Raw genomic sequence first — 11344 nt, 5'->3', positions numbered from 1 at the left:
AACATAAGCTGTGACCTCCCCGATAACTTCCCGGACTACAGAAGTTGCGGATTTGCAACGCAAGATTGATTAGGAGGATAATGATATCACACTTATCAACAGGCGACTTGACAAGGCATAAGGTATGTTTTTGGGGTAGTCATACTATGCACATGTTTACGATATAAGCATGATGCGAAGAATTGTGTAATAAGATGTATATATTTTCAGATGGTGCTGCCGCAGTCGAGATCCTTCGAGCTGAGCTAGCCCGGGCCAAGGAGCAGGCCCGGATTAGTAATGCGGCACCAAAAAGGCATCTGCCGAGTTAAAGGCCGAACAGGCTGCTCGGCACCAATACGAGGAGAAAATATCCTCGATGATGCTTGAACTAAAGGAGGCCGCTAGCCGATGTGGATTTCTCGAGAGGGATAATAAAGCCAAAATGGCTGATCTTGACAAGGCATTACAAAAGGCAAGAAAAGCCCGGTCCGAATCTAGAGCGGCCCGGGAGGAGATCCGGCAAGCTGGAGAGATTGCGGCTGGCAAGCCCTTTTTATTACAAACTAAGTTCGGCGATCCGAATTATGCCCCGCTTAATCAAGTGTGGAGTTCTCCAGATGCTTTATTGGATTTGCCGAAGAGTGTTTCCGGTGCGGCACAGTTTTACCGAGCGCGAGAGGGGTATGCACCAGAAAAGCTTTCCTGGTCGCAATTTGGTGCGTGAAAGCGCCCATTGTTGCTAAACGAACAGATGACCCAATGGGCAGAACTGCACCGGATATCCGGTGCTGCCATGAAAGACGTCGTAGTCTGGCTGTGGCCGACCGAGCCAATTCCGGATAGTTATTTTGGTTTGGTGCGGCGACTTGCTGACACGGTGCCGCGTATCGACGCCGTTAAGCGATCAACGTCCATTGAAGGTGCACGGATGGCCTTTGCCCGTGTGAAAACATTCTGGACGAAGATGAAGGCCGTCGATGTTGCAGCGAAGAGTCCACCCAAGGGCAAGGACCATCACGCACCAGAGCATTATTTCAAAGATGTCTTAGAGGCTTCCCGGTTGATAGAGGGTCAGTGCTCGAAAGATATGATATTCGAGTGAGATGTATTGACATTACGAAAGATAATATTATGAAATAATAAAGTTTATTTTAGAATTGCTTCAAAGCTTTGAATCCTCCTATGCGGCCGTTTTTTATATAATCTGAAAGATTTCCAGTCATCGGCTTCAGCCCCCTCGTAGGAAATATGGGGGTGTTCGGAAAAGCAATTGATCACTCTTAACCCAACGTCTTGGTCCAAAATGGAGGTGTCAATGCGGTGAGCTAGGCAATCGGACTATAGGGCATTAACACTTTCACTTAGCCATAGGAGTTTTATGGTGGATCTACGATATAGACCATGTTATGTACGCGGTTATCCCAATGCGGTGCGTTACATGTATGACCCGAAAGAAGGTCCTTCGTGTAATACGGGGGAATCGCAAAAGATCCCATTAAGTCGTCGAGCGGTTGACTAGCTCTCGCCGCATCATGACAGTCAGTTTTCGGCTTTCTCTACTGAGGTGTTTGACCAGGTGAACCGGAAACACAATCGCAATAGTTCTCCCTTTACTACCCTAGCCAATAGAGCGGAACGTAAGGTAGCAAGCACAGGAGCCGGGCAACCCAACTATTGACCCAAGACATGATTCGGAGCTGATGCATATAAGGCCGAACTCGCAACGCCAAAGTATGCTATGAAGCTGTTTGGACTTTGTTGGCAAGTCATTTTGTTCCTATGTCAAGCCCCTGGCAAGGTATGCCGGGGTGGGTGTGTGAAACAACCAAAAGGAGCAAAATTCGATTCTTTATAGAAAAGTGAATACCGGATACAGAGTATATTAACTAGAACCTAACTGACATGCCAATTGCCCGTGCGTTGCAACGGGGAAAAATAATATTTTATGCAAGCATAATGTCTCACAACATGGGATTCACTATGAAGAACATGCTGCAATGCAGCATCTTTCTACAAAATGAACATAAAAATGCGTTGCAATTTAGCCGTGTTCGTATTTTCTTTGTCGGGCATAATCTGCCACTGATTTCATTTAAGTATAATCCTTTTAAATGGCATTTAAGTATAATTTTTTCATTAATTACCATGACGTCCTCATCCGTTTTAGTCGGGAATTAGATCCTTCCTTTTCTAGTTTAGTAGCCCCAAACATTGAAGCTTACAGATCTTTCTTTTAATTATCCTACCCTTTTTACCTCAAATCCTTCATGTAAAATTTATTAAGATCACAATCTTTCTTTTAGTTATCACATCGGTTTACCCGTAATCCTTTTTTAATTAGCCACATCCGTTTAAATATTCTATTCAAGCCCACAATCCTTCCTTTATTAGCTCATTTGCTTAATTAGCTCGTCCTAAACATGATGACTGCCACTCGTATATTTAGAGCGAGTTGGGATTAGTAAATGTGAAAGACGCATAGGTTGTTGGTCGTTACATCGAAGAGCTAGACAGGAGGTAATGTGTTTAATTTACGCAATGTTGATTTATTTTGACCCAATTATTTTTTGCGGTTTCTATAAAAGCCCATAAAAGGCCCATCAACGTATAAGTACCTGGACCAAATCACTTTAGCGTGTAATCCAAACGAAAAGGACTAAACCAAACCAAGAATACCTATTCCCTTTAATAGTAGGTATATATAGATAACGCCACAACCCCAGCTATTTGACATGCCAGGGGTCGGCGGCTGAGGAAACAGGCACTTTACATGCTCGAAAAATAGAGAGTGCGGTCTACAAAAAGTTATTTTGGACCTCCTGTCGCACGTCTGCATCGCCTTTCCTCGATGGAGGGGCTCCTTAACAGGAGTAGCCTTTGGGTGAATTTATGAACCCGGACTCTGATATAGTCCATGCGATGACCAGCCTTTACACTACCTATGGCGAAGGATGATGGAAAAAGAAAGAGTAATATAAAAAGGGGAAAAAGGAAGTAGTTTAAGGGAGTACTTGTAGACCCGTACGTGTTGTGCTTCCGCCGATGCCCAGGCTATTTGAAATGCATAGTTATGTATGCGCGGTACAGATTTCGCAGGTATATGAGGCGGACGGCGGAAGCCGAACTGCTAGTCATGCTCCGAACTTGGTCGATCATGTTGAATGGAGACCGGTGGCTTAATGGCCAACAAGGTATGCGGTTTAATGAGACCGCTTTGTACTTCGGCTGAGGTCGCCGTAGTGTGGTCCTCTGTCCGGAGGGAGTGTTTCTCCTGCTCCCCTGTAGAGTTGTGGGTCACGTATACCATGTTCACTGTTTTCACTTCGGGGGAGAATTGCTTCTGACCCCAAGTATTTGGTTGGTGAGCCTCTTCGTCGTCGCTATCGCCTAGCGGCCTCCTCCCCTTGTGTTTGGCGTTGAGCTTGCCGGCCTGCTTGAAGACCCAACAACTTCTGTTGGTATGATTAGCAAGTTTGTCGGGGTGGCCATGAATCTGGCAGGACCGGTCCAGTATCTTGTCCAAATTGGATGGTCCATCTCTGTTTGCCTTGAATGGCTTCTTCCGTTGACTGGATTTGGGGCCGCTGAACCCGTTGTTGACCGCTGTGTCATGCATTCTTTCGTTACCATTGCGGCATTTGTGTTTACCGCGTCGTGGTTTGCCATTGCTGTCCCGGACTTCGGAAGTGCCCGGATCACTGGCGCTGTTGCTTCTACGAGCGAGCCAGCTGTCTTCTCCCGCGCAAAAACGGGTCATCATAGTAGTAAGGGCTGGCATGGATTTTTGTTTTTCTTGACCGAGGTGGCGAGCAAGCCACTCGCCCCGGATGCTGTGTTTGAAGGCCGCTAGCGCTTCCACGTCCGGATATTCGATGATTTGGTTCTTTTTAACTAAGAACCTAGTCCAGAGCTTCCTGGCTGATTCTCCGGGTTGTTGGACAATGTGACTTAAGTCATCGACATCTGGTGGCCGGACATATGTACCTTGGAAGTTGTCAAGGAAGGTCTCTTCCAAGTCCTCCCAGCTGCCAATAGAATTTTTCGGCAGACTGTTTAGCCAGTGCCGAGCTGGCCCTTTGAGTTTTAGAGGGAGGTATTTGATGGCGCGGAGGTCATCTCCGCGAGCCATATGAATGTGGAGAATAAAGTCCTCGATCCACACCACGGTGTCAGTTGTTCCATCGTATGATTCGATATTTACGGGTTTAAACCCTTCTGGGAATTTGTGATCCATTACTTCGTCAATGAAGCAAAGAGGGTGCGCGGCGCCTCTATATCGGGCCGCATCGCGACGTAGGTCCGATGGAGCCCGTCTGCGGTGTTCGGCCCATGCATGACTAGGCTTGTCGCGTCCGAATAGATAGCCGTCGACACGTGTCGAGGTACGCCCTCGTGATCCGTAGATTGATCTGGTATGCCCTACTCTGTTGTTTAGGTCCTGCCGGAGGTCATATGTGTGACCATGAGCTGTTTTATCTTTGCCTTTATAATGAGGCGGGACGGGCTGGTGTTCGGCTTTAGTTGCCGCTTTATCCCGACCACGTGGTAGTCGGTCAGCCCCATTGCGTGATGATGGTATGGGCTCTAGCGCCTCATCATCGAACTGTGGTAGCAATTTGCGCTTCAGGTAACTTTTGGCTGGGCGTTTAAGGCCGTATTCTTCGGCTGCCAGGACATCATCCCATCTATCATTTAGCTGATCTTGATCAGCTTGAAGTTGCTGCTGCTTCTTTTTCAGGCTTCTTGCAGTGGCTATTAGCTGGCGCTTGAAGCGTTCCTGCTCGAGAGGTTCTACAGGCACGATGAAATCCTCGTTGCCGAGGCTCACCTCAACCTCGGAGAGCGGAAGATAATTAATGTCCTCCGAGTCTTCGTTTATGGCCTGTTCATCGGGGCTAACTTGCCCATCTTTCCGTTCTTCTTGTTCGGAAGTTGCTTCAACGGGGTCTTCATTATCGTCGGCACCGTCAGGAGTATTATCTTCTCCTGTGCCGGTATTTCTATCTTGTGCACGACGTGACTTAGAGCGGTGCCACTAACGTCGGCGCTTAGGCTGTGTCCCAGGAGGTTTATCCTCGACTGGACCTTTTTTGTTGTCGTCGTTAGATTCTTTAGGCGTATCCACCATGTATACGTTGTACGAAGAAGTGGCCGTCCAGCGTACGGTAAACGGCGGGTTTTGGCCATGCTCCTCCTCTACATCGTCGTCCATACTGTCGATGTCTTCGGAGCCGTAATTGAGCATGTATATTAAGTCTTTGACAATGGCTATAAAGTGGGTGGCGGGTGGGGAGTGAAGTTTCCCGTCATCAGCTTCCAGTTCGAACCGGATATAGTTCGGCTGTGAATCCCCCACTAAGGATAGATTTTTTAATGAGTTCAACACATCGCCCAAAGGTGAGTGCCGGAAGATGTCCGCGGTGCTGAATTCGGCGATCGATGACCGATCATGCTCGACATGCGCGGACGCATGTAGTTCGGAACTTATAACCGGAAACGAGTCTGGGGTTCCGGTGACACAGGCATTACCAGAAGTTAGGTCTGTGTGCGGCTCCAACGTCGTGGAGTCTGCGGCTTCTGTGGCGGGGTTGAGCTTCCTGTCCTCGGATGGCGCAACCTGCTCTGGATCTAAGGCCAGAGTGGTTACAGGTGCAATTTCCTGGGTATGGCCCGATGACAGATCTAAGTCATGTTCATCGAGGTGACGGGGAGCGACTGCCGTGGTCTCGAATCCGTCGAAGATCAAGTCTCCGCGGATATCCGCGACGTAGTTCAAGCTCCCGAATCTGACCTGACAGCCAGGGGTGTAGCTATCGATCTGCTCCAGATGGCCAAGCGAGTTGGCCCGTAGTGCGAAGCCGCCGAACACGAAGATCTGTCCGGGGAGGAAGACTTCCCCTTGGACATCATTGTTGTAGATGATTGAAGGATCCATCAAACCTTTTGAGGGCGGCACAGTGGAACTCTCAATGGAAACACCAATGTCGGTGTCAAAACCAGTGGATCTTGGGTAGGGGGTCCCGAACTATGGGTCTAAGGTCGATGGTAACGGGAGACAGGGGGCATAATGTTTACCCAGGTTCGGGCCCTCTCTATGAAGGTAATACCCTACTTCTTGCTTGATTGATCTTGATGAATATGAGTATTACAAAAGTTGATCTACCACGAGATCGTAATGGCTAAACCCTAGAAGTCTAGCCTGTATGACTATGATTATGATTGTATATCTATCCGGACTAAGCCCTCCGGTTTATATAGACACCGGAGGGGACTAGGGTTGTACAAGGTCAGTTACAAAGAAAGGAATCTTCATATTGGGTTGGAAAGTTTGCCTCCCACGCCAAGGAGAGTCCCATACGGACACATGAGAGAGTCTTCGGTCTTGTTTCTTCACAACCCATTAGTCCGGCCCACGTCCAACAGGTCGGACGCCCGAGGACCCCTTAGTCCATGATTCCCTCACCGACCGCCGGCGCGAGCGCGACACCTTCCACCCAAATCCCCGACCCCTCCACCAAATAAGCACTGGCCTAAGCCATGGTGCACGCAGTATAGCCAGGACCTCAAGGAGCATTTGGCAGCAGAGAAGCAAATCACGGCCGCATGCGTGGATGAGGTCGCGATGGCTGCCATTCGTGCCGACCCCCAGATCTTGGAGGAGCATCTCGCCGTTGAGGCCACCGTTGACGCCTCGCACGCCGACGCCGCGACGCGGTTTGTTGCTTTAAACGACAGTTCATGGCGTTTTCTCGAGGCCACCGTCGGTGCCTTCGACGAAGACTATGAGGTGTTTTCTCAGCGTGCACGTGCTTACCTCATCTCGAGAGCCAGTAGGTTGGTGCCCGGAGCGGCTCAGGAAACTCACCACTACAATGAGGGCACCCATGATGCGGAGGTCTCGCCCTCTTCCATGTCCAAGGAGCCAATCGTCATCGATATCTACGACAATGAGGAGTAGCTTGTCTTATTAGCTCACTATAAGGACCCATGTTCAGTTTGCTAGCTACTGCCTTTCCTTAACAAATTCTAGTGAATTGTGCTATCTACTTTTACCATGCAATCTTTTGCTGTAGTGTATATGTCCTATATGTCGTGCAATATGGTGTTCAATTAACTGCTTGGTTCAATTCTGCAAATGTGATGTTCAATTCTTCAGGGTGCAATATTTCCAAGTTGTTAAGCATTCTTGGTTTGGTTAACTGTCTGATCTTCTATTAGGAGTATGTTATATTGTTCAATTGGTGTTTAGTTAACTCCTTGGTTCATTTGTTGTGGCTTGGTTCACTTGTTGTGGTGTTTTGTTAACTGGTTGGTTCAATTCTGCAATGCGATGTTCAATTGTTGTGGCTGCATTCTGTTATTGTATACCATGTGAGGAATAAATCGAATTTGGCTGTACTAAATACATGAGAAACAAATACAATTGCTATATTTCCATGTTGTTAAGCATGCTTGGTTTGGTTAACTATCTGATCTTCTATTAGGAGTATCGTTATATTGTGCAATGTGGTGCTCAGTTAACGTTTGGTTCATTTGTTGTGGTGTTTAGTTAACTTCTTGGTTCAATTCTGCAATGCGATGTTCAATTGTTGTGGCTGCATTCTGTTATTGTATACCATGTGAGGAATAAATCAAATTTGGCTGTACTAAATACATGAGAAACAAATACAATTGCTAATTTCCAAGTTGTTAAGCATGCTTGGTTTGGTTAACTGTCTGATCTTTTATTAGGAGTATGTTATATTTTGCAATGTGGTGCTCAGTTAACGTCTAGTTCATTTGTTGTGGTGTTTAGTTAACTTCTTGGTTCAATTCTGTAATGTGATGTTCAATTGTTGTGGATGCATTCTGTTATTGTATACCATGTGAGGAATAAATCGAATTTGGTTGCACTTAATACATGAGAAACATATACAAGTGCTATATTTCCTAGTTCTTAATCATGCTTGGTTTGGATAAATGGGTTTTCCATGTGGCTTGAATTAATCTGATGAATTTGCAATATGCTTATTTTTCATCAACATATTTTACTGATAGCATGCGAACCCTTACTTAATCTAATGACTAACTACCTTATATGTGTTGTAGGGAAACAATCGGAAGCACTGAGGTTTACAAGATGGTACTAACTATTATACCTTGCCTTTTTTATTCCTTTGCCCCATTTCCAATATAGAGAAGATATTTATGCACATCCTTGTTTTCAGTGTTCACTAATGATTATCTCTCAAACCACCTATGTGGTCAGGAGGCGAGGAAAGTTTTCATACAACGCCCACGGTTCAATATTGAAGTGTTCCTGAAGAGGTCGAAGGATGGACGGTCAATCATCGATAGGCACTGGCCTAAAGTTGCAAAGACCTTCAACATGAATGAAGGCTCAATATTCGCCTTCTGCTTCGGCAATTTTCCAAATGAGATGCATCTCTCTATGTACCGTCTGTGATGCTAATTTCAAAAGGTTCTAGATGTTGCATGTGAAACTTGCTGCTGGTGCAGTTGTGTAATGGGGTAGCTGAGTGCTGAAGCTATATCATGTTGTAGTCCGATGTATTTCAATTATGAAATCCTGCTTCCTTAATATGGAAATGGAACATATTATGTGCTTAATATGAATGTCAATTAGATTAGTAAATGGATTATTAATAATAGGGCAATTAGCCCACTAATTGGCCAATTAGCTTGCTAATTGGGTTTTCCTATTGCAAACAGTTAATGAGAAAAACACCGTGGGCGATGACCTCAGGCAACACACACAGTTTCTAGGAATAAACCGTGTTGGATCAATGAACAATCACACACGACATTCTTTTTAAAATTGTTTGCATTACACCACCTTGCGCATACGTTTTCCTTGTAGCGACTGTGTGGGATGTATATACGAACGGAAACGTTTAGCGGGGACTGACTGTGTGGGATGTACTTGCGGCCGGAAACAATTTCGCCATATAATTGTATTTTTTAGCACCACTGTACGTATTTCTGTATTTGAGTGCTCGCTGGTCACACATGACCTCATTTTGCCGAGCGTGTGTGCCAGGAGGGCATATCCCCAACGGTTTCTGGGTCGTGTGGGAAGGACCCCCCTATCGCCCACACTCACTTGGCGACGGTTTCGATTGCCATCGTGGAAAGGGGTTAAAAACCGTTTATTTAGGACGGATGCGTACCAGTGCAACACAACTCTAAAAATAAATAAGTCATACAAGCATCATAATACAAGCCGAGGGCCTTGAGGGCTCAAATACAAGTGCTCGATCATAGACGAGTCAGCGGAAGCAACAATATCTGAGTACGGACATAAGTTAAACAAGTTGCCATAAGATGGCTAGTACAAACTGGGATACAGATCGAAAGAGGCGTAGGCCTCTTGTCTGGGATCCTTCTAAACTACTTCCGGTCGTCATTGGCAGCCTGCACGTAGTAGTAGGGACCTCCAATCTAGTAGGATTCGTCGTCGGTGGCGTCTGGCTCCTGGGCTCCAATGTCTAGTCGCAACAACCAGGTAAAGAAAGGGGGAAATGGGGGAGCAAAGCAACCGTGAGTACTCATCCAAAGTACTCGCAAGCAAGGATCTACACTACATATGCATTGGTATCAATGAAAAGGGTAGTATCTGTGGACTGAACCGCAGAATGCCAGAATAAGAGGGGGATAGCTAGTCCTATCGAAGACTACGCTTCTGGCAGACTCCATCTTGAATCAAATAGAAGGGAGTAGATGGTAAGTTCACCAAGTATCATCGCATAGCATAATCCTACACGGCGATCCTCTCTTCATCCCATGTTAGAGAGCGATCACCGGGTTGTATCTGGCACTTGAAAGGGTGAGTTTTCTTAAGTATCCGGTTCAAGTGAGGGATGAACGGACTACGTATTCGGATTCGCCTCGTCTTTCTGAGCAACTTTCATATATAAATTATTTGCATATGATTTATGGTTTATTTTATATTAATTTTTAAAGTTTAAATGATTTTCTAGATTTCTAGAACTAATATTAATTCGAAAAATAAAACTATAAATACTTTTGTCACCTAGTGTTACCTAGTGTTACTCTAGCCTATGAGTATGACAGTGGGGCCAATGGGGTGGGTTGACCTAGTCAAAGATTGAATAGTCAAAGGATGAATAGTGTAGGCAGGTCCCATATGTCATTGTCTATGAGTAAACTAGACTTTAATTAAATTAGATTAACTAGTAGTGGGGTCCATTGTCATTGGCTAGTAGTTAACCTAACTATAAATTAGCACCTAAGCTAATTGCACAGGCCGGTTATTGGTGGCTTTGCCCACAGACGCACACACCATGTGTTAGGCCATGGCCACGGCCATTAGTAGTGGCTGGAGCAGCAGTACGTAGCGGCCAGGAGCAGCTAGAGCAACAGCGGCGGCTGGGCAGCAGAGTATAGCAGCAGCTAAAGCAGCAGCAACATGGCAAGCATCGTCAGCAGAAGCAATAACGGCAGCAACGCTGCAGCGGGCAACAGGGGAGCGAGGTCGCTGACAGCGCCGGCGGGGCGCGCGGCCGTGGGCACGAGGGCGCAGGGAAGACGCGTGTGGGTCCGCATGTAAGCGCAGGGGGCGTGGGGTGCTGGTGTGGCTGCAGTCATGGTGGACGACAACGCGGGGGTTTCACGAGACGGCATGCATTCGAGCTAGGGGAGAGAGGGGAAGACGTGAGGGCTCACAGCGATGGTGAGTAGAAGGAGGGCGCGACGGAGATGGTGCATCCACAGTGGACGCCATGGCCTTGGGGAGGAAGGCTCTGGCGCGAGCTCCCCCGCTCGACATGGGTGCGGGCCTGCCGGCGGAGGAGGGTACGGGCGTCGCGTAGAAGGAGCCGGTGGTGTTGGCCGGCTTGCTTCGGTGGCCGACTAGGCGGGGGCCGCCGGTGACGAGGCGGTGGACGGGCGGCTCAGGTGAGCCCACGCGCGCCGGTGAGCGCCGCCCACGGCCGGGCGCGGAGATCTAGGTGGCGGTGCGAGGACGGCGGGAGGAGCTGCGGGGCAGCACGGCCGGGCGGCACGGCAAGGCGAGCATGAAAGTTGGTCAAGCGAGAGCGTGAACGCTTCCCTCTGTGGGTGGCGGCGCGAGGAGGAAAGAGGCAAGGAGCGAGGGGATCGGGAGAGATGGGATCGACCGAGAGGCTGGGCTCACGATCGGCTAAGTTAAGGGGGATTTAGGCGGGCCTTGGGCCATGCTGTTGCCAGATGGTTAAAAGCCCGGGGTACTCTCTTATCTTATACCTTTTAATTTCCTTTACTGTTTTCCCTTTTCACCGTTGTTTGCATTTTTTTATTTGGCCACACTTGATCTTTTGTTCAATGTGAAATTGACCCACAATTACTTGCAATATTATGGGCT

General features: G+C 47.5%; 1 long non-coding RNA gene across 1 annotated transcript; it reads right to left on the bottom strand.

The window, feature by feature from the left end:
* Positions 1–9150: 9150 nt before the first annotated feature.
* LOC125553879 lies at positions 9151–11108 on the bottom strand. The gene is made up of 2 exons (XR_007304249.1): positions 10669–11108; positions 9151–9470 (listed from the first exon to the last, which is right to left on the bottom strand). It is a non-coding gene; the product is annotated as an uncharacterized LOC125553879 (long non-coding RNA).
* Positions 11109–11344: the final 236 nt, after the last annotated feature.

This window comes from Triticum urartu, chromosome 4 (assembly GCF_003073215.2).
Source record: "Triticum urartu cultivar G1812 chromosome 4, Tu2.1, whole genome shotgun sequence".
NCBI classification, from domain to species: domain Eukaryota; kingdom Viridiplantae; phylum Streptophyta; class Magnoliopsida; order Poales; family Poaceae; genus Triticum; species Triticum urartu.
This window is presented reverse-complemented; position numbering and strand designations above follow the sequence as displayed.